Source organism: Ascaphus truei, chromosome 12 (assembly GCF_040206685.1).
Source record: "Ascaphus truei isolate aAscTru1 chromosome 12, aAscTru1.hap1, whole genome shotgun sequence".
In the NCBI taxonomy this organism is placed as follows: Eukaryota; Metazoa; Chordata; class Amphibia; order Anura; family Ascaphidae; genus Ascaphus; species Ascaphus truei.
The window spans coordinates 42,571,086-42,592,917 of record NC_134494.1 but is presented as its reverse complement, the minus strand read 5'-3'; the positions used below and the strand labels follow the sequence as shown (position 1 = coordinate 42,592,917).

Genomic DNA, 21,832 nt, shown 5'->3' with positions numbered 1-21,832 from the left:
CAGGGGAATAGGCTCAAGACTCATTGGTTTGATTTTGTGCAGAAGAGACTAGGTTCAAGGCTAGGGTTGAACACAAGAGAACTACATCAGATAATTAGGTAGAACAAATTACACGGCTTTATGTCAATCAAAGATTGCTGGAAAAATAATATTGCATGGGCTAAAAGTCAAATGATTTGTCAGATTCACTAGGTGAACTGATTATACAGTATATCCAATATTTACTACGGACAATTTAACCAAGGTAAATTAAAACAGAGAATATAATGAAGAGGGGGAAAAAGGAAAAAGTAAGGGTGGCACAGAATTGTTTTTACGACATATCTCAAAGTAAGAGTAATCTTAGCAGATGCTGTAGAATTGTGCATCAAATTGTAATTTAGAGATAGGATGAGCTTATCACACTGTCAACCATAGCATACTGTCCTGTACAAGAAAAAGAGCAAGACGAAGCTTCAAGTGATCAAACACTTCTTTGGTTCAGAACCATGGAGAGCACATACAACCTTACAGTCAGGAGGAGAGAACAGGGCTGCTAATTTTTTGTTACATAACTTAAATAATACAGTGACATATGTTTCATAGCTTTTCAGGTAAGGACATGTCTGGACACTTATTTTCAAGCAGTACAATAACATATATGGAATATACAGTATGCATTGTAACGGATGCCTACAGTATGTGCTTGAGACATGTACCGTACGGGAAACAAATAAAGAGTTTTACGCACTATAGAGCTGTAAAGAATTTGCACATGTTCCTCTCTAATTCCATATGTGTTAATATTCATACACTAGAACTATTTAATATTTAGTAATGTACAAGTATGTAGTGTGAGCCAATCTATGGAAAGGTCTACATCTTGCAATCAGAATTTGTGGGCCACATTTACCATAAAATTCCTACAGATGCCAGAAGACACCTTATGGCTCTTTGACTTGAATGGGCTGTAAGGTGTCATCTGACACCACAAGGGGTCTTATGGACTAGCACCGCTTAGTAAATTTGGCCCATTTTGTTTTAGTGAATAATCTCTTTAAGAAATGACTTACAGTAGAAGGGCATTATTATATCACGGCTGTTTTCTGCAATTTCTTCACACAGGTTAATGGGCCGTATTTATTTTTGCATTTCTCATCGTCATTTATTTTCACTAATATTACATCAATAAAACTGCCTGATCTAATCTGCCGTTAACTCTGTCTGCATACAAAGTGCCCAGTGTATCCAACGGGAAGAAAATCTCCCGTTTATTGGGATCACTGAAGTATGGCATGATAAATGAATGAAGCGCTGAATGGTAGTGATCTAATCTGCTTAATACATGTTTGCATTTCCAGGCATACTCTCTGGCAGAGCCTAAATAATTAATTCTGCAAAACCCCTAAAATAAACTGCGAAACTGGAGCAGGCCAATGCCGTGTAATACAGAGCATTTTAGGTTCTTCTGGCATTGAAGAGATTAAGAAGCATAACTAACAGGCGGTAATAGCTCTCTCTATATTTCTGATATCTTGTGTCACGGAGTCCCTGGGTATTACTTCAAAGGAGCAGGGAACACAGTATTGAATCCTCTCTAACTCCCAGTCTTATCACTTTCGAATCCCAGAAGAGGTCAGTCTGCTGCTACTCTGTATTCTGTCGGGTCCCCTTATTGTCTTGGAGAGAATGGAATTAATTGCTTCATTTAGCCCTTCACTTAATTCAGCATATTACTCTGCACTTCACTTCCCATCCAAATGAGAAGAGTGGTATTGAAAAAGAGAAACACATTTAACTGATATCCCAGAAATGTGCAATTATGGCCCCTTTTTCTTTTTTTACTTAAGGCAATTTATTTTTGTGCTGTCAGCCTGTTCGCCATTGTAGAGATTGATAATATCAGTGATATAAAATCTCTGACAAAAAAAGGGGGGGATTAGGGAGTGATCACTGAATCATACTAATTGAAATAATAAATGAGTAGAATAGCAAATGCGAATCGATAATTATAAAGTGGGTGCAGACTGTGAACTGAAAAGTGAATCAGCAAAAATAAAGAGAACTAAATGATTGTACGCCGAAGGAAATTCACTTAATTGCACACCACTAGTTAAGAGTAATTTATTGAATTACTTAAAACATATATTACCGAGTGTGTATATAACGATGTTAAAAAGAAATTAAATTGATTAACAAAAGCACCAGAGTCACCATATAAATAGAGAATGAAATCCTCCTACTAAATAATGATAGTAGGGTAAAGGTTCGCATCCATAGCATTTCTATAGAGACAGTAGGGTATAAATACGCTCCGCTCACCCTCCCCTGCAAAATTGTCCCTGGAGAAGCTCCATAGCCGGTGGGAAACGTGCGTTGGGCACGCAATGTTGTTTTCAGTCTCCTCCTTGGAGCTGTTTTAATACAGTGCTCTCAGTCAAGGGATCAATCTTGTAGATTTCACATGCCATTTGGCTATTTGTTATAGTGTTTTTTAGGCAGTGAGGGTAGTGTATCTGCTCTCCACTTAGTAATATTATGGGCTCTCTGTGTGCCTCCTGATGCATTTGTGCTGCTAATACATTACATCAGAGGCTTTTTGCTCTCCTGCGGATCCCATAGCTAATTGTGGCTGCACCCATACAATATACATTTTTCATTTATCACTTATGATTAAATAGTGTGGTTTGAGCAGCACATATTATACCATTATTATTTGGTGGTGATCTAAAAATCTATGATTTCATCTTCACCCCAATATCCCTACTGCCAACACTATCAATTTACCATCTGTGCTATAAGTTGATCCTGTGGGGTTTTACCCTGGCTGATTGCACCATCAGTCCCCTTTACCCTATTATCATTATTTAGTAGGAGAATTTCCATCTCTATTTATATGGTGACTCTGGTGCTTTTGTTATTCGATTTAATTTCTTTTTAACATCGTTATATACACACTCGGTAATATATGTTTTAAGTAATTCAATAAAGGTTATATCTTAACTAGTGGTGTGCAATTAAGTGAATTTCCTTCGGAGTACAATCATTTTGTACTCTTTATTTTTGCTAATATAAAATCTCTGTATGTATAAAACCACAAAAATAAATCACATCTAACCCTTTCACTGCCAGAGGGGCCGACAAAGCTTTTTGGGCTCATCTAGCACTAATAGGGTTAAGGTGCTGTACCTCTTACTTCATCATGCCCATGTAGTATTGCTCTGCGAAACAGGGACTAGGTACAGAACACAATTAGGGAAAAGCTAGGTTGAAAAAGTGAGTCTTGCACTGGGTTCCAAAGGGAGCCAAACTCAGTGCATTCCAGACATCTGGAGGTAAGGAGTTCCAGATCCCAGGGGCTACACTCGAAAAGGCTCACCCTCCCCAGTATGGATGGTAAATCATTGAAGAGAACAGTCGGGCTGATCCTTTTGAACCAAGAGTATATATACCAGCTGATTGGAGAATAGGGCGGTGGCGCAAGTATTCAGGGCCCAATCCCTGCAATGCATTATTCGTCAAAAGGGCAATTTTATACTGATTATGGAAGGTCACAGGAAGCCAGTGTAGATCATGGAGAGCGGGTGTAAAATGCACACTCAGATACGGACTTTAATATTGTTCCCTGACATTGGGTTGTATGTTTTGGGGGCTGTAACTGTTTTAGCTGGCCAGCCAGGTAGCTAGGGTCTGTGCAGTCTAGTAAACCTCCCAAGGGGAGTAGGTTTTGATTTTATGGTTTGTGTTTATCCCTAAAGGGACAGTGTGCCCAATGTTGTTGTGTTTGTGGAGAATAAACCACTCACGCTTACAGCCTAACCCATTGTGTGGCCTTTTACTGACCCCACCGTGAGGCAGTCCTACCACAACACCCATTGGCTATCCCAAAGGCTGCCCAGTCAGCATCCAAATTTGACTGCCTCCAGCATCGTTTCTAGGTTCCTGAAGCAAGAGTTCAGCAGCATAAAGTCCAGGCTTTTCAGTGACCCTCTGTATCAAGGACTCACAGGTACAGACGGAATGTGTTGATGCCCCTCTGTATCAAGGACACGTACCTGTGGTCTTCATACACTGGTGTCCCTATGTAGCAAGGACACGTTCATGTGGTCTGACCAGGGGAAAGAGACAAACACTTCAATTTCCTGCCTTTTAAACCATTGCTACACACAGGTGGGCTCGTTTATATCCCTGCCTTCCTCCAGACTGGAATTAAATACTAAAAAGAATAGGTGATGGTGCGCAGCTAATATCTAGTAAAACACAACCAGTGAACAGTGCACAGTAAACATGAACAATATTTTTGACCTTAAATGTGAGGATAACACTAGATGTGGGTCTGCAGCCTTTCTTGGGGGTGGCTCGACACCCCTGGAACTAGACAAAAAACAAAAGAACAGGGCGCACAACGCACATAGTGATGTATAGTTTAAAAAGTGACTTTATATTTAAAAGTAAATAGTTCTGCGTACATCAAAGTAAAAATATATAGGCAGTTGGTTAATAGGTTTACCACACCAGGCGACGACTGGAGGCGACACTCTTCACTTGATCTCAGTAAGTGGTGGGTCAGCAAACATCTAGTCTGATAATCACTCCACACGTGTGGAATCCAAGACTCTCCGTCTCAGGGTGGCATGTGGGTCAGTCCCAAGGTAAAAGTCCCGGAGCACAGAGCTCAAATCGGCATGTAGCAGCCTCCGTCAGTGTCCACACAGCTTGAGCGCCAGTCGCTTACCGCTACTCCTCGTGGGGCGCCCGGCGATGACGTCACGAATCGACCATCCACTTCCGGGAGGCGCCTGCTGGAGCGCACAGCGTGCGGGCCGTGCAGGATACACGCAGCGACACAGGGTGCAATGCACGCAGTGTACAAATGTGGAAACAGCAGCACTTACATTCCCTGAAGAAGTAACCTGGTGTTACGAAACACGTTGGAGGGTGTCTTTGCTCGTATTTCTGTACCCCTGTGCCTTTAGAACACTTTCTGTGTGTGTTCCCCGTTTTTTATCTGAGAGTCAGTGCTGCTGTTTCCACATTTGTACACTGCGTGCATTGCACCCTGTGTCGCTGCGTGTATCCTGCACGGCCCGCACGCTGTGCGCTCCAGCAGGCGCCTCCCAGAAGTGGATGGTCGATTCGTGACGTCATCGCCGGGCGCCCCACGAGGAGTAGCGGTATGCGAATGGCGTTCAAGCTGTGTGGACACTGACGGAGGCTGCTACATGCCGATTTGAGCTCTGTGCTCCGGGACTTTTACCTTGGGACTGACCCACATGCCACCCTGAGACGGAGAGTCTTGGATTCCACACGTGTGGAGTGATTATCAGACTAGACGTTTGCTGACCCACTACTTACTGAGATCAAGTGAAGAGTGTCGCCTCCAGTCGTCGCCTGGTGTGGTAAACCTATTAACCAACTGCCTATATATTTTTACTTTGATGTACGCAGAACTATTTACTTTTAAATATAAAGTCACTTTTTAAACTATACATCACTATGTGCGTTGTGGAATTAAATACTACCTGGTTGATACCCCAACAGCTCTATCTGTTGATAACAGGCTTGTCCCTGTTACAGAAAGCTACTTGAATGTTTAGTAAGGGATAATATTCAGGAATATCTAATGGATAGCAAAAGTATTACAAATAGTCAGCATTCATTTATGAGGGGTAGGTCATGTCAAACTAACTTTATTAGTTTCTTTGAGGGGGTAAGTAGGAATTTAGACCAAGATAATGCAGTTGATGTTGTCTACTTAGAGTTTCAAACACTTTTAATACAGTTCCACACAAGAGGTTAGTGCACAAAATAAAATAAATTTGTCCGGGTAAAAATATTTGCACTTGGATTGAAAACTGGTTGCAGGATAGACAACAGTGTTGTCATAAATCGAAAGTTCAGGTTGGGCTAAAGTTTTGAGTGTAGTACCGCAAGGTTCGGTACTTGGATCCCTACTTTTTAACTTGTTTATTAATGACCTTGAGGTTGGCATAGAGAGCAAAATCTCCATCTTTGCTGATGACACAAAATTGTGTAAGGTAGTAAAATCAGAGCAGGGTGTAATTTCTTTACAGAAGGACTTGGGTAAACTGGAAACTTGGACAGCTGAGGTTTAATACAGATAAATGTAAGGTTATGCATTTGGGAAACAAGAATAAACAGACTACTTACAAATTAAATGGGAATACATTAGGAGAATCCTTGATGAAGAAGGATTTAGGAGTGCTTGTAGACAGCAGTTTTAGAAATAGTGCCCAAGTCATGCAGTAACTGCAAAGGCAAATATGATCTTAACTTGCATAAAACAGGCAATGGATGGAAGGGAAGGAAGTATCATTTTACCCCTGTATAAAGCATCAGTAAGACCACACCTTGAATATGGAGTACAATTTTGCCCCACTCTAACAAACACATTATGGAAGTGCAGAGAAGAGCCACCAAATTAATAAGGGGGATGGAGAATCTGACTTATGAGGAGAGGCTAGCTAAATTAGATTTATTTATATTAGAAAAGAGGCGTCTAAGAGGGGATATGATAACTATATACAGATATATTCGGGGACAGTAGAAGGATTTTTTAAAATTAACTATTCATCCCAAGCACCATACAAACAACATGGGGACATCCCTTGTGGTCTAGGATGTTGTGGCTGAGGCCAAATCCCTGTCTGCGCTCCGCTGCAACGCAAGTCGCTGTCGGACTACTGACCGCAGGATCAATAAACTATAAATACAAATATAGGCTAAGTAATATCTGTCATCTAAATTTAACACAGGTCGAACTTGACATAGACAGATTTTTTTCAACCTGTACTACCGTGTAAGAACGTTCTCTGGCGAGGCTCAGTGCTTTCAGCTCACTGCAGTTCCCTCCTGTTTTTGCTATAATGTGGGACTGCACCTTTAATCCCCCAACCCTCCCATTATTCAGCAGGCTAACATATTCCGCGGGAAACCTCTGGTAGTGAAAGGGTTACCGAGAAGTAAAGATAAGGCTGAAAACAAAAATGTCAATTTAAGTTTGAAATATGGGGGAGTTTGATGAAGAACTGAAACATCAAAACACATCAATCAAGCTCATTATTCCATTTAAAGAGCTCAGAAACGGAATGTCCTCAGACAACACTGTATTTTAAATGTACATTGAGCCTTACTCACAGGAACACATGCATTTCCTAACTAATACACTGCTGCTCGCAGTGTATGTACCTGTCATTGAATTGGTGCACTTTTTAAGAGGACATTTTTTTGTAGAAATTGTTCACATGCTCCCTTGTAAAGTTATCCTGTAGTGTTTTGTGTTCTGGATAAATTAAGGCCTCGTTCATGGTGCCGGCTTTGGAGGGGGGGGGGGGTGTGCTTACGTGCGGGCGGATGTTGGATACAAATTGTTTCAACTGAATAGCAGTTGTCAGGGTAGCAGCTGCCCTGTAGCCGAAGTACGGAGTTGACGCTGGCTACAGTTTCAATAAACAACCCAAGTCGTTTTTTGAAGCTGCAGCAGCGTCACTGGTACTTCGGCAGCCAATGAAATCATTCTTGAAAATTATTTCAACACAGCAACACCGATCCCTAAGCTGCTGTCTGTCGCCCCGCCTCCTGAAAGCTTGAAAAGGTCTGCTGGGGATGATGTACACACATCGCCCAGCAGACTGACGCTCGCACACGCGAACGCCCGCCCTCCAACTCCTGTCTCTGGCCCCCTGAACTCAGCCTAAGGGTTACTTGGCTACAAGTCCGACATGGGATTTGCTCAAAACTGCATTAAAATGCATCTCTAATTATGGCATCTTTGGAATGACTCTAGTATTTTCCCCTAAATTATGTGCAAGTGCCTTAATACAGGGGTACGCAAACTGGGGGGATATTTTCAGGGGGGGCGTCGGTTAGAGGCCCGGCACTTCCCCGAAGGCATTTAAATTAAATGCCGGGGGACTGCACGAGGCCTCTGTAACTTGACTCACCTTTGTGTCGGGTGTCGCCATGGCAACCTGGCATCAAATGACCCTGTGGGGTCATGTGACGTCGCATTACCATTGCAACGTGACATCACATGACCCTGCGGCATCATTTGACGCTGGAGCCGAGCCAGGGGGGGGGGGGGGAGCGCGAGCAGGGGGTTAGATCAGGCAGGGGGGGCGCACGGGGAATAATTTGCACACCCCTGCCTTAATATCCCTTAATGTGTATTTATGATATATTTTGTCAATATGGAAAATTTTATTTTTTTGCATTAATCCCTTTGAACCTATTTTTGCAAAGCAATAATGGTTTCTCCCTTCAACATAAACCCAAAGTATTTTTGTGTCACTGTTTCTGACGGTGTGATTGATACACGGAACATTGAATTTCATGGCAGGTAATTAATGACTGTACCTTAAACGAAGGAGGGAGAAGAAGCAGATGTTAGGATAACTCCTAGTAATCACCAGTGGTTATTATGAGATCAATGTCATCCAACTTCTTGATTGCTTTTTATGGAATATGTATTGCACTAATGTGCTGGAGAAACATCGTCCCAGATCCATGAAAGGGTGATAAGCGTAGCCCGCCCATATGAATGGGATTAGCGCTCTACAAACCTCCAGCATTGACTGGGTTAATGTAAAACAAATATATATTCACCGCGCTTCTCCGTGTAAGGAGCATGCGGCTGGTGAAAGGATTGGCCATGCATACAGTATGTGAAAAAACAAAGTGAATCCCTGCGCTTCTCCCATTGGGATAGCAATAAATGGGGAAATAAATATACACAGTGCAAACTAAATCTGTAAGACAAGAGAGACTTTTGGTTACATCCTTTGATCAAATAATGACAAGCCTGCTAACCAACGTCAAGGTAAGTCTCAATAGCAGGTCCCTATGCTAAATGAATTCAAATGTTCTGGGTATATTTCACAAATACAGTATATATATAGCACCTACATTAACTCCCAATTCTTTTTTAATCAAAGCTCATCAGCATGAGTCAGATTTGCAGTAATTGCAGCTGTGCCTTTATGTCATGAAGTGTCTTATCCACGCACACAAGTCTCAAACTGTGACATTCATCTATCTCTCTGCTGCACTCAGTGACTGATACATCTCTGAGACCACTGCACTCAGTGACTGATACATCTCTGAGACCGCTGCACTCAGTGACTGATACATCTCTGAGACCGCTGCACTCAGTGACTGATACATCACCGAGACCGCAGCACTCAGTGACTGATACATCTCTGAGACCGCTGCACATAGTGACTGATACATCTCTGAGACCGCTGCACCTAGTGACTAATACATCTCTGAGACCGCTGCACCCAGTGACTGATACATCTCCGAGACCGCTGCACATTGTGACTGATACATCTCCGAGACCGCTGCACTCAGTGACTGATACATCTCCGAAACCGCTGCACCCAGTGACTGATACATCACCGAGACCGCAGCACTCAGTGACTGATACATCTCCGAGACCGCTGCACCTAGTGACTGATACATCTCCGAGACCGCTGCACCTAGTGACTGATACATCTCTAAGACCGCTGCACATAGTGACTGATACATCTCTGAGACCGCTGCACATTGTGACTGATACATCTCTAAGACCGCTGCACCTAGTGACTGATACATCTCTAAGACCGCTGCACCTAGTGACTGATACATCTCCGAAACCGCTGCACCCAGTGACTGATACATCTCTGAGACCGCTGCACCTAGTGACTGAAACATCTCTGAGACCGCTGCACATAGTGACTGATACATCTCCGAGACCGCTGCACCCAGTGACTGATACATCTCCGAGACCGCTGCACCTAGTGACTGAAACATCTCTGAGACCGCTGCACATGGTGACTGATACATCTCCGAGACCGCTGCACTCAGTGACAGATACATTTCTGAGAACGCTGCACCTAGTGACCGAAACATCTCTGAGACCGCTGCACATAGTGACTGATACATCTCTGAGACCGCTGCACATTGTGACTGATACATCTCCAAGACCGCTGCACATAGTGACTGATACATCTCCGAGACCGCTGCACATTTTAGGCGGCTTTCAGAAAATGGCAAAATAACCTGGAGTTTGATCCCGGTGTTTAAGCCCTGTGTATTCCATGCGGGATTAGCCCGTCAGAAGTAATACAAACCAACAAAGCACACCCTCAATCTCCTAACAGAAGACAGTAAGTTCCAACAAGTTCCGCAAAAAGTAATGATAAGATTAATAGCGTTACCGGTCAATGCTTCTTGGAGGTGAAGACAGCCAGGAATATAGCAGAAGGAATCCAGAGCACACAAATATGCAAAATTGAATATATTGTATTATGTATAGTATTACAAAAACAATCAAATGTTTTGGTCCAATTGGACCTTCCTCTGGGTTTTCAATACAGTGCTCTGTGACTGAAGTGGGATGTTATGAGGGGATACTGCTACTTTTTTTTGTTGCAAATCTTAGATGCCACATCTTTTTTAACCCCTTCCATGCTGGAGGGAATAGGGACACATTGCAGCACAGTAGGCGTTAGGGAAATGAAGAGGTTACGGAATAGGAGTTTGATATCCTAAAACTGTCATTTCTTCACTATTTTTAAAGCGAGAACAAATGCCTGAACATCGAGTGAAAACATTACAATGGAATCTCCTGACGTTAGGGGCAGTGTCTCAATGTTTTACTCACCCAATGGGTGCAAGACAGTTGTTGCCAAACTTTTCTTCATATTATTTTATTAACCATATAGAGAACATATTTATTGAACTCTAGTTCATGAATAGTAATGATACTTACGTCGAGATGCAGTGCATGTAGCAATTCACCTGTAATTGCTGCCCCTAACTTGAAGAGCAAAAGCTCAACTTTTTGGGTCTTGACAACTTTCTTTGCCAAAGATCGCAAGGAACCAAGCCTGGAATTTAAACCAGTTTCAGTGAGAATAGCACTAGATCACCCTGTCTCCATATGGTCCATCTACTATATATTTTTGAAAGCACTGTATGTTTGTCTGCATGGCCTGTGTCCCTAGGGCCAATCGCATTGCACCTTTGGCCTGTCACTCAGCCTCAGGCCATGCCCGCCCCCACACACCTCTCATTGGCCTGCGGCCAACACCACTGCCACACTGTCCCACCCCTCACTGACTCTCATTGGCCTGCGGCCAACACCACTGCCACACTGTCCCACCCCTCACTGACCTTTGGGAACGCTTCAAAGCACCTAACACTCACTGCTCTGGGAGATTTGGGAACGCTACACAGCACCTAATCCTCACTGCTCTGGGACCACGCTTCAAAGCAACGAATCCTCCCTGCTCTGGGGCCACCTCTCAACCCACAAAATCCTCACCGCCTGCTACCACAGATCAGGTACAGAATCTGAACTATATAAAAATTGCTTTCAGCACTCCAACATTACACACGCTCACACAACACCGCACGATCACCTCCACACACCGCACGAACACGCAGCGCATACCGACGGACAATGCCTCTTAAAAACACCCCCCTCGACCACCACCCCCCCCAACCTCATGCACACCACGAACGCACGCCACAGCTCTCCCGCTACCGCAGCCCCTCACCCCTCCCCCCCACCCGAACAGCCAACGCACGCTGCTCCTCCGGAGGCCGCAAAAACCACACAACCTCATGCACACCACGAACGCACGCCACAGCTCTCCCGCTACCGCAGCCCCTCACCCCCCCCCCACCCGAACAGCCAACGCACGCTGCTCCTCCGGAGGCCGCAAAAACCACACAACCTCATGCACACCACGAACGCATGCCACAGCTCTCCCGCTACCGCAGCCGCTCACACCCCCCACCCACCCGAACAGCCAACGCACGCTGCTCCTCCGGAGGCCGCAAAAACCACACAACCTCATGCACACCACTAACGCACGCCACAGCTCTCCCGCTACCGCAGCCCCTCACACCCCCCCCCACCCGAACAGCCAACGCACGCTGCTCCTCCGCAGCCTCTCACCCCCCCCACCCGAACAGCCAACGCACGCTGCTCCTCCGCAGCCCCTCACCCCCCCACCACCCGAACAGCCAACGCACGCTGCTCCTCCGCAGCCCCTCACCCCCCCCACCCGAACAGCCAATGCACGCTGCTCCTCCGCAGCCCCTCACCCCCCCCACCCGAACAGCCAACGCACGCTGCTCCTCCGCAGACCCTCACACCCCCCCCACCCGAACAGCCAACGCATGCTGCTCCTCCGCAGCCCCTCACCCCCCCCACCCGAACAGCCAACGCACGCTGCACCTCCGCAGCCCCTCACCCCCCCATCCGAACAGCCAACGCACGCTGCTCCTCCGCAGCCCCTCACCCCCCCCACCCGAACAGCCAACGCACGCTGCTCCTCCGCAGCCCCTCACCCCCCCCCCCACCTGAACAGCCAACGCACACTGCTCTTCTGCAGCCCCTCACCCCCCCACCCGAACAGCCAACGCACGCTGCTCCTCCGCAGCCCCTCACCCTCCCCCCAACCTGAACAGCCATTGCACGCTGCTCCTCCGCAGCCCCTCACCACCCCCCACCCGAACAGCCAACGCACGCTGCTCCTCCGCAGCCCCTCACCCCCCCACCCGAACAGCCAACGCACGCTGCTCCTCCACAGCCCCTCACCCCCCCCACCCGAACAGCCAACGCACGCTGCTCCTCCGCAGCCCCTCACCCCCCCCACCCGAACAGCCAACGCACGCTGCTCCTCCGCAGCTCCTCACCCCCCCCACCCGAACAGCCAACGCACGCTGCTCCTCCGCAGCCCCTCACCCCCCCCCCACCCGAACAGCCAACGCACGCTGCTCCTCCGCAGCCCCTCACCCCCCCCCCCACCCGAACAGCCAACGCACGCTGCTCCTCCGCAGCCCTTCACCCTCCCCCCCACCAGAACACCCAATGCACGCTGCTCCTCCGGAGGCCGCAAAAACCACACACACACCATTAACCTCTCCCCCCCCCTCCCGATACCACTATCATACTTACATAACCACAGGACAACACACGCAGCTCCTCCAGAGGCCGCAAAAGCCACACACACACCATTAACCTCTCCCCCCCCCCCCTCCTGAGACCACTATCATACTTACATAACCACCGGACAACGTAAGCAGCTCCTCCGGAGGCCGCCAAAACCACACACACACCATTAACTCCCCCCCCCCTCCCGAGACCACTATCATACTTACATAAACACAGGACAACGCACGCAGCTCCTCCGGAGGCCGCAAAAGCCACACACACACCATTAACTCCCCCCCCCCTCCCGAGACCACTATCATACTTACATAAACACAGGACAACGCACGCAGCTCCTCCGGAGGCCGCAAAAGCCACACACACACCATTAACCTCCCCCCCCCCCTCCCGAGACCACTATCATACTTACATAACCACAGGACAACGCACGCAGCTCCTCCGGAGGCCGCAACACCCACAAACACACACACAAACAACAATCACACACACAACCAACAGCCACACACACGCCCTCACACACGCACTCACACATGCCACACCCCCTCAGCCACACCCCCTCAGCCACAAAAACACACACACGCACAAACACACCCTCGCCCACACGCACTCTGGCACGCCACACGCCATCACCCACGTCACACACACGCCCTCAGACACGCCCACAGACACGCGCCATACACACACACATGCCCTCAGCCACACCACACACACACATGCCCTCAGCCACACCACACACACATGCCCTCAGGCACGCCACAATGGACATAACCATATTTCAACAAGCCTTTCCAATAATAACATTTTATAAACTAACAACCGTAACAAATAACCTACACTTCGCTAAATTGCCCTCATATACATGTTCTTTCTACTGCTGTTGCTTTACAAACACAATTTTCAATAATATTACATAACATTCACATGACATTACAACTTTCAAATACAACATTTACACTTATTCACACTTCACATCCCGGGCAACGCCGGGTCTCTCAGCTAGTATTCTCTAAAGGGTGCTACATCTTAACGTCAATTCATTTAAATGGGAGTTAGGCGGTGTTGAAGTGTGTCACCGTTTAGTGAATGTGGGCCTATATCTTTGATTACAGTGATCCCATTTCAGTGGTACCCCAAGCGCATGTGCTTTCTTCCACTTACGATTCTGTGATGCTTAGCAAATGCATTAAAGATGCTCAGAAAACTTGAGGACCTACCAATGCCCCATGGAGTATGAGCATCTCTACAAGTGGAGGCCATCTGGTTGCCTGGCCATATTTGGATGCAGTTGTTAGTAATGGATTTTACCCAAGCTCTTGGGGAGATTAAGGGTTTTACAGCCAGCTGCTACACACTGATATTTGGCTTATACTCTATAGAGGGGATGAAGTTACCAACTTTGAAGTGCATAGGGGATTCTACAAATGTCATCAACAATGCAGGGATATTTCAAGGGCTGCCGTTGAGTGCAGTTTGCTGCCACTTTGTAGTCTCTCCTACAAAAACTTTACTTACAGTACCTCATTTTACATAATGCTGACAAGATATGCAGCAGTGGATAATGAGCTTCAAGATACAATGAATCCAGGACCACAACAGAATATATTCTATCTATCAAGTAGATAGTGACATGTCTAGAGAACATTGGTTCTACCATTGTCCTACAGTCTACAACAGGGGCAGCCAACGCCAATCCTCAAGGGCCACCAAGACGTCGGATTTTAAGGATTTCCCTGCTTCAGCACAGGTGGCTCAATCAGTGGGCTCAGTCAATGACTTAGCCACGGGTTGAGTCGTCTGTGCTGAAGCAGGAATATCCTTAATACTTCACCTGTTGGTGTCCCTTGAGGACTGGAGTTGGCAACCCCATGTCTATAACAATTCAGAACAATCTTTCACGACTCTGCATCTGAGATATTAGTTCAAATAGAATACAGATTTATCAGGCATTATTCCCCTGTTAATGCAGGTTTGCCCATGAAATGAGGTGGAAAATATTCCATGCATTAAAGAGAACAGATGCGTTATAATTGTTTTCAGTGGAGCCACGGAAGTCATACATATTCTGGTAATATTATTGCATTGTATTGCGTCAATGAGTGCAATAACATCTGCATCTAGGGCGGTCTTCCATTCATATAATGTTATAAATGAATAACAAATCAAAGTTACATGTGGGTGAGAAGTCGACACATACAGTATGTAAATGTTTTCTTTCTTTTAACTCGGTTTCATATAAGAAGTGCAGGAAATACATTGTATGCTAGTATGAATTGGGTACATATGTGTAGTTGGCTTCCTTCCAATACATAAAACAACTAAGAGGGGGCTAAAACGATATATGAAAAATATGTACAAGGTATATACAGGCATACCCCGCTTTAAGTACACTCACTTTAAGTACACTCGCGAGTAAGTACATATCGGCCAATAGGCAAACGGCAGCTCAAGCATGCGCCTGTCATCACGTCCTGAACAGCAATACCGGCTCCCTACCTGCACCGAAGCTGTGTGCAAGCGGGGAGACTATAGAGCCTGTTACACATGCGTTATTTACATCAGTTATGCACGTATATAACGATTGCAGTACAGTACATGCATCGATAAGTGGGAAAAGGTAGTGCTTCACTTTAAGTACATTTTCGCTTTACATACATGCTCCGGTCCCATTGCGTACGTTAATGCGGGGTATGCCTGTATATATATATATATATATATATATATATATATATTCCTCACAAGTAGTGAGGGGAAAATAATATTAACTACAGTATTAATAGCAATAATTAATATAGCAAATGATACGATTATTATACAATTATAAACATAGTCACGTGGGTTAAGACAAAAAGAAAAGTTCGTTGGAAAGTGCACAAAAGCCCCAAAAATCAGAAAAGTAAAAAAATCTAAATAATAGATAGTTAGTAATAAATTTGAACATAAGTATATTTACTGTCCCAGAAAGTCCGAGTAAATCAGTCTAAATTCCTGTATATTTTGTTCTCTTCTCCACAAGAGAAAAGTACCTAAAATCTCCAAAAGCACATCAAAAGAATACAGAATGAATAGAGAGTGCAAACTCCATTGTGTAGTATTTCCTTCGAAAACAGAAAGAAACACTTAAGGCTTAACTCACAAACAATGAAGTGAGCATGAAATATGGGGATGGTATTCACAGTGTCCTAGGAGGAGTCCTCAGTAAGCACATATCTGCATCGTGATGTCCCTGCCCTTATCTACCTTACTCCTACCTTGACCACTTCGCTTGTCCCATAAACAGTGCCGCCGACACCTGGCCGAAAGAGAGCTAACCCCTGCGCGTTTCGAGGACATGTCCTCTTTATCACCTTCAATTCCATATTGGTGTCCATGGCAACCAAAACATAATTTTGCCATGGTAACTGGGTGTTTGGCTGCCCACATGATCCCAACAGAGGACAGACATGCTTCCATAAATAGCAGCGTACAACTCTATTCTGTGAATCCAATATAGATTAGATAACATTTTAATAACTGTATCATAATAGTTTATTAAAATATATAGGCTGTATGAACACAAAAATCAAACATAGCAAAAAATATCTTCAACAGAATTTGAATAAACGATTTTGTAAAGTAATAAAAATTGAGAAGTATAAGCCTCCAAAGATTTTTCCTTTATTAATAATGATTATAAAAAAAAACTATATGTGAGTGCAACCAAACATATATATCAAATGTATATTATACTAGCTGAGAGACCCGGTGTTGCCCAGGATGTGAATACCTAATAATTGTTGAGTGGGGTTGTGAATGTTGGTGGGTGGGTTTACTGACTGGGTGGGTGGGTTACTGACTGGGTGGGTGGGTGACTGACTGACTGGGTGGGTGACTGACTGACTGGGTGGGTGACTGACTGACTGGGTGGGTGACTGACTGGGTGGGTGGGTGACTGACTGGGTGGGTGGGTGACTGACTGACTGGGTTGGGTGGGTGACTGACTGATTGGTTGGGTGACTGACTGGGTAGGTGGGTGGGTGACTGACATTGACTGACTGACTGGGTGGGTTACTGACTTTACTGACTGGGTGGGTGGGTTACTGACTGGGTGGGTTACTGACTTTTACTGACTGACTATTACTGACTGACTGGGTGGGTGAGTTACTGACTGAGTGACTTTTACTGACTGACTGACTGACGTTACTGAATGACTGACTATACTGACTGATTTACTGACTGACTGACTGGGTGGGTTACTGGGTGGGTGGGGGAGACAGTGTGTGGGTGAGTGGGTGGAGGGAGACAGTGGGTGAGGGGAAACAGTGGGTGGGTGACTTACCTTCAGCGGGTATGAAGTTGGAAGCTGGGGGGGGTCGCGAGATTGCCGGGCGCTTCCACTCCGTCCCAGGTTGGGAGGGGGGGGAGTGGCCGAGAATGGCGGCATTGGGCAGGAGGGGCGCATGGGGGAAGGCTGGAGGCATGTGCGGGGCAAGGCTGGAGGCTCCCAGGCGATCAGTTCCCCCCCCCCTGTCCCCGGTGCTTATTTCCACCCCCTCCCTGTCCCCGGTGCTTGTTTCCACCCCCCCTGTCCCCGGTGCTTGTTTCCACCCCCCCCCCCCCTCCTGTCCCCGGTGCTTGTTTCCACCCCCCCCCCCCATCCCTGGCGGTGCTTCTCTCCCCCCCACCTGTCCCCTGCACATGTTCCCCACCCCCTCTCTCCACCCCTCCCCGACGGTCCCCGCCGAGGGGAGAGAGAATGGGGCCCGCGGGTGGTGAGGAGAAGCGGCGTGCGCTCCTTCCACCCCCTCTCCTCGGCGCTCTCGGTGTCCCCACTGAGGGGAGAGAGAACGGGGCCCTCAGGTGGTGAGAGCTGCGGGTTAGCGGGGGTGTTGGGGGGGGGGAGCTGGCGGGGAGGTGAGCTGCGGGTGAAGGGGGGTGAAGGGGGGTGATGGGGGGGGGAGCCGGCAGGGAGGTGAGCTGTGGGTGATGGGGGGGGGGAAGCCGGCGGTGGGGTGGTGTTGGGGGCTGGGGGTGGCTCTTGCCAGCGCACGTTACCTCAGGTGGTGAGTAATCCGCAGGGGATGAATCTGCACTGAGGTTATTTTCTGAGAGTGTGGCAGTTGGGTATGTGAGGTCATAGAACCACGCAGGCCAATGAGAGGCGTGGGGGGGCCGGGCCACGGACCAATCAGATTGGCAAGAGGCTGAGTGACAGACCAACGGACCAATCAGATTGCCCAGAGGCACAGAAAATATACAACGTTTTACAGAAAATATACAACGTTTTCACCAAACAAACAAACAATGTTTTCATTTTTATAGATATAGATTTGCCTATTCTGTCCCTGCATGAGTGCATGAGTATACCTCATAAAACGCTGTTTTTACTTTGTTGTTTGTGAGTTAGCATTTTGTTGGATTTTAAGGGATAATAAATGTGCATTTTTTTGGACTTATTGCACTAGGATCGTGTGCTTTCTTTTTGTGTTTTTTGTACAGATTTACTTAGAATTTGTTGGTTCTCTGTGGTAGGCAGCCGGATCCTGTTTGCCATAATTGGAGTAATACTCACTGTTGACTTCAAGGATATTTTGCCCTGCAAGTGAAGAATAACCCTGCAAACTAAAAAGAAAACTCCTATGGTTGTGCCTCTCACTAGGGAGTGACAAAGAACATTTACTTCATCAACAGTGAGTATTACTCCAATTATTGGTGGACTTATAATTTGAACCGGAGGTGTGACGTCTATGCGTTTGAATATACATATGGTCATCTGACCGCAGTTCAATGTGAAATCCTCATACTGTACATTTATCCAGTTCAGTCTTGCATAAAGGGTTTCCACAGCCTCTTTTTTCTATTGCATTGCATTATTGAAAGGATTCAGGCTTTTCTACAGTGAATTGCTTTCTTTTTTAGTGTATCCCACCTATTAGAGCCCCAGCCACCTTCCCTATTGAGGGTAATCTCTTGCTTGTAACTGTAATCATACTGTCTATTCTATACTGTAAGTTTATAAAAAAAACATTTAATTCAGTGTATACTCCTGTTATTTGAGTAGTGGGCTATATTCATTTACACCCGAGACAGCGGGATGGTATTCTGCGAATTGAATATGCATGTACGGCAATCATTCATTACATCAGCATGTGCTAGTGCAAGTTATTCTCAATGCTAATGATCAACTATAATGCGTGAACGTCACAGATAACTGGGGTGGGGCTTTTGATGTGTGATGAGGTATTTATTGCATAGGCTGAAGGAGAGGCACAGTGAGTCAACACATTAACCTGGTTCAAATCCCAGAGTCCGCTGCTTGCGACCTTGGGCAAGTCACTTTATCTCCCTGTGCCTCAGGCAACAACAAAAAATAGATTGTAAGCTCTACAGGGGCTCATGCCTGCAAACAAAAAAATAAATTGTATATATATATATATATATATATATATATATATATATATATATATATATACATACATACATACATACATACATACATATATATATATATATATATATATATGTATAGTGCAGAGTACACTCTCAGCACAATACAAGGGGTATATGTATACAGTATATTATAATTAATTATAGATATGTGTTCACTCTTGTTTTGCACAATTCACCTGACGAAGGGATCCAGTCCCTGAAACATTATTACTGCTTTAAAGAAAAAATGAAGCTGACATACTACACTGTCTTTTGCTTGCGTGCGGCGGGGACTTTGTCTATGTACGGCTTCCAGGGCAGTATTTAGGATCCCTGCCATTCTCTCCAGCCAGCATGACATTTACAGATGTAGCTAATGTTATTGCAACTCTTGACCCGTTCCCACAAGTAAAATACCCTCGGCCCCTTTTTTACACTGCTAATTAAAAACAATGTATGTAAGGATCCCGTAAGGATCCAGGGGGATTATAAAAAAAAATGCCGCCCTTACCTGGTGCCGCCATCCGTTTTCTGCATCATTTGACGCCACGCTGCCCCATTGCCATGGCAACACAATGCCGTGTGACGTCACGTTGTGGGCCGCGCAATCGGCGAGCACCCAATGCGCATGCGGACGAACGGCTGGCAAGTACGTTGCCTGCCGCCCAAAAATGTTGCCGCCCTAGGTCCGGGCCCATGGGCCCTATATCCACCACCAGGTGAGTGCAACTTGGGTATATACCACCTACAAGTATGAAAGGTGTAAAGAAAGTGCCAAACAATGCCAGCACGCTTATAAAGCGGAAACAAGGTCAAACCTTCAATATTAAACAGTAACTGCTGAACAGCTTACAGGAACTTAGAATTATTTCCCTGACTTTTCTTTTATGTTTGGTGCTAATTCATTGCATTCGGGTCTTCATATATGGGACGGCAATATAAATGAATACATTTAATTTAATTAATCAACCATCTGGCTGAGACAATAGACCCGGTTAATGCGCTTACATGGTCACGGGCGAGATGGTACCCAGGAGCGCAACTCGGCTTCTAGAGGCATGGAGACCTTTTCTAATATCACTTCATGAAAACAGCAGATGTTTAGCCCAGATGTTCTGGGGAAACATAAGAACATTCTCCCTGTGAATCCTTCTGCAGCTGAGTGCCAAATCCAAAGGGTACAGTAAGTCTCCCACAGATGAAAAGAAAAATCATCAAGTGATCCTTAAAAGGAGCAATCCCTGCAATATCCTACTGTACGTGTTTTTTGTTGTTGTTGTTTTTTAAATAAATCCATTCTGTAGTATTAGATTCTACTTACTGGCTTTTATTTATTTTTTATTCAACTCTTAATGCCATTATTAATGAGTTTTAATATACTGGTCAACGTTTCATTTCTATAGCAGGCTTTAGCCCACCTCCCCAGCAGCGCAAAGTCTTTGTAACACTTTATTGTTTGTGATCATTTGTTGCCAATATTCCCAGCAGTTTGACCTACAAAACTTAACAATAGATAATGTTACCTTACTAATATATGAATACATTGTAGCTGCTGAGTTACATTAAATGAAGGATTGATTGAAACTGAAATGTCGCCATTAAGTGAACCCTGGGAAGCAGGATTGTGCTGATCGATCCCAGAGAACTAATTGATCATCATCTTAGGTAAATAGTTTTCAAAAAAAGGTAATCAAAGGCTGGATATATTAAAAGAAAATATATATATAAATATATATTTTTAAAGTGCCACTTGGATTGCCTTTATAAAAGTTATTTTAATTTCTCATGTAATTATCAAAGAAACTTTACTCTGCAATCATTTGAGATTGGGCAAATTAGCCAAAATCTGATTTGCGGATTTTCCATTGATTTTTCATCAAAATCCAATATGCTCCTGAATCCGCCACGGGTTTCCGCCATGGGTTTCCGCCACGGGTCTCCTTCCACGTGGATTTTGTGCAATCCACAATCGGATTTTATATTAAATCTGATCGCGGGTTTTGCAAAATTGGAATTCATGCGCGGATGCGCTGAGCCCCCTCAACAGGATGATTCAGGGTCAGACGGCACTGGTTCAGACAGGCAACAGGCAGGTGGAGAGGTCAGGCGGGCATAGATCCAGGGAGGCTGCCTGGTCAGGCACACATGGGTCAGGGCAGACAGCAAGCAGGTATAATGGTCAGGCAGGCATGGGTCGAGACAGTCAGGAGGCCATGTGGTCAGGCATGCATGGATCAGGGCAGGCGGCAAGCAGGTACAGTGGTCAGTCAGGCACCGGTCAAGGCAGGCAGCAGCAGCAGCAGCAGCCAGTTAGAGTCATCAGTCAGGTCAGGGTCGAGGCACTCAGCATAGAGTGGTCATGCAAGCACGGGTTGTTGCAGGTAGGTAACTAGTAGCATGATACACGTGTAAAAGTAACCTGGCAAACTAGTTGACCCAGCAAAGAACAGGAGGAAGAGGCTTGCCTTAAAAAAGAAGCATGGG

At 45.6% G+C, this 21,832-nt stretch overlaps 1 protein-coding gene across 4 annotated transcripts in view; it reads right to left on the bottom strand.

The window, feature by feature from the left end:
* LRRC4C (leucine rich repeat containing 4C) overlaps positions 1 to 21,832 on the bottom strand; it is a 624,976-nt gene that overhangs the window by 130,327 nt on the left and 472,817 nt on the right. The window lies entirely within an intron of this gene.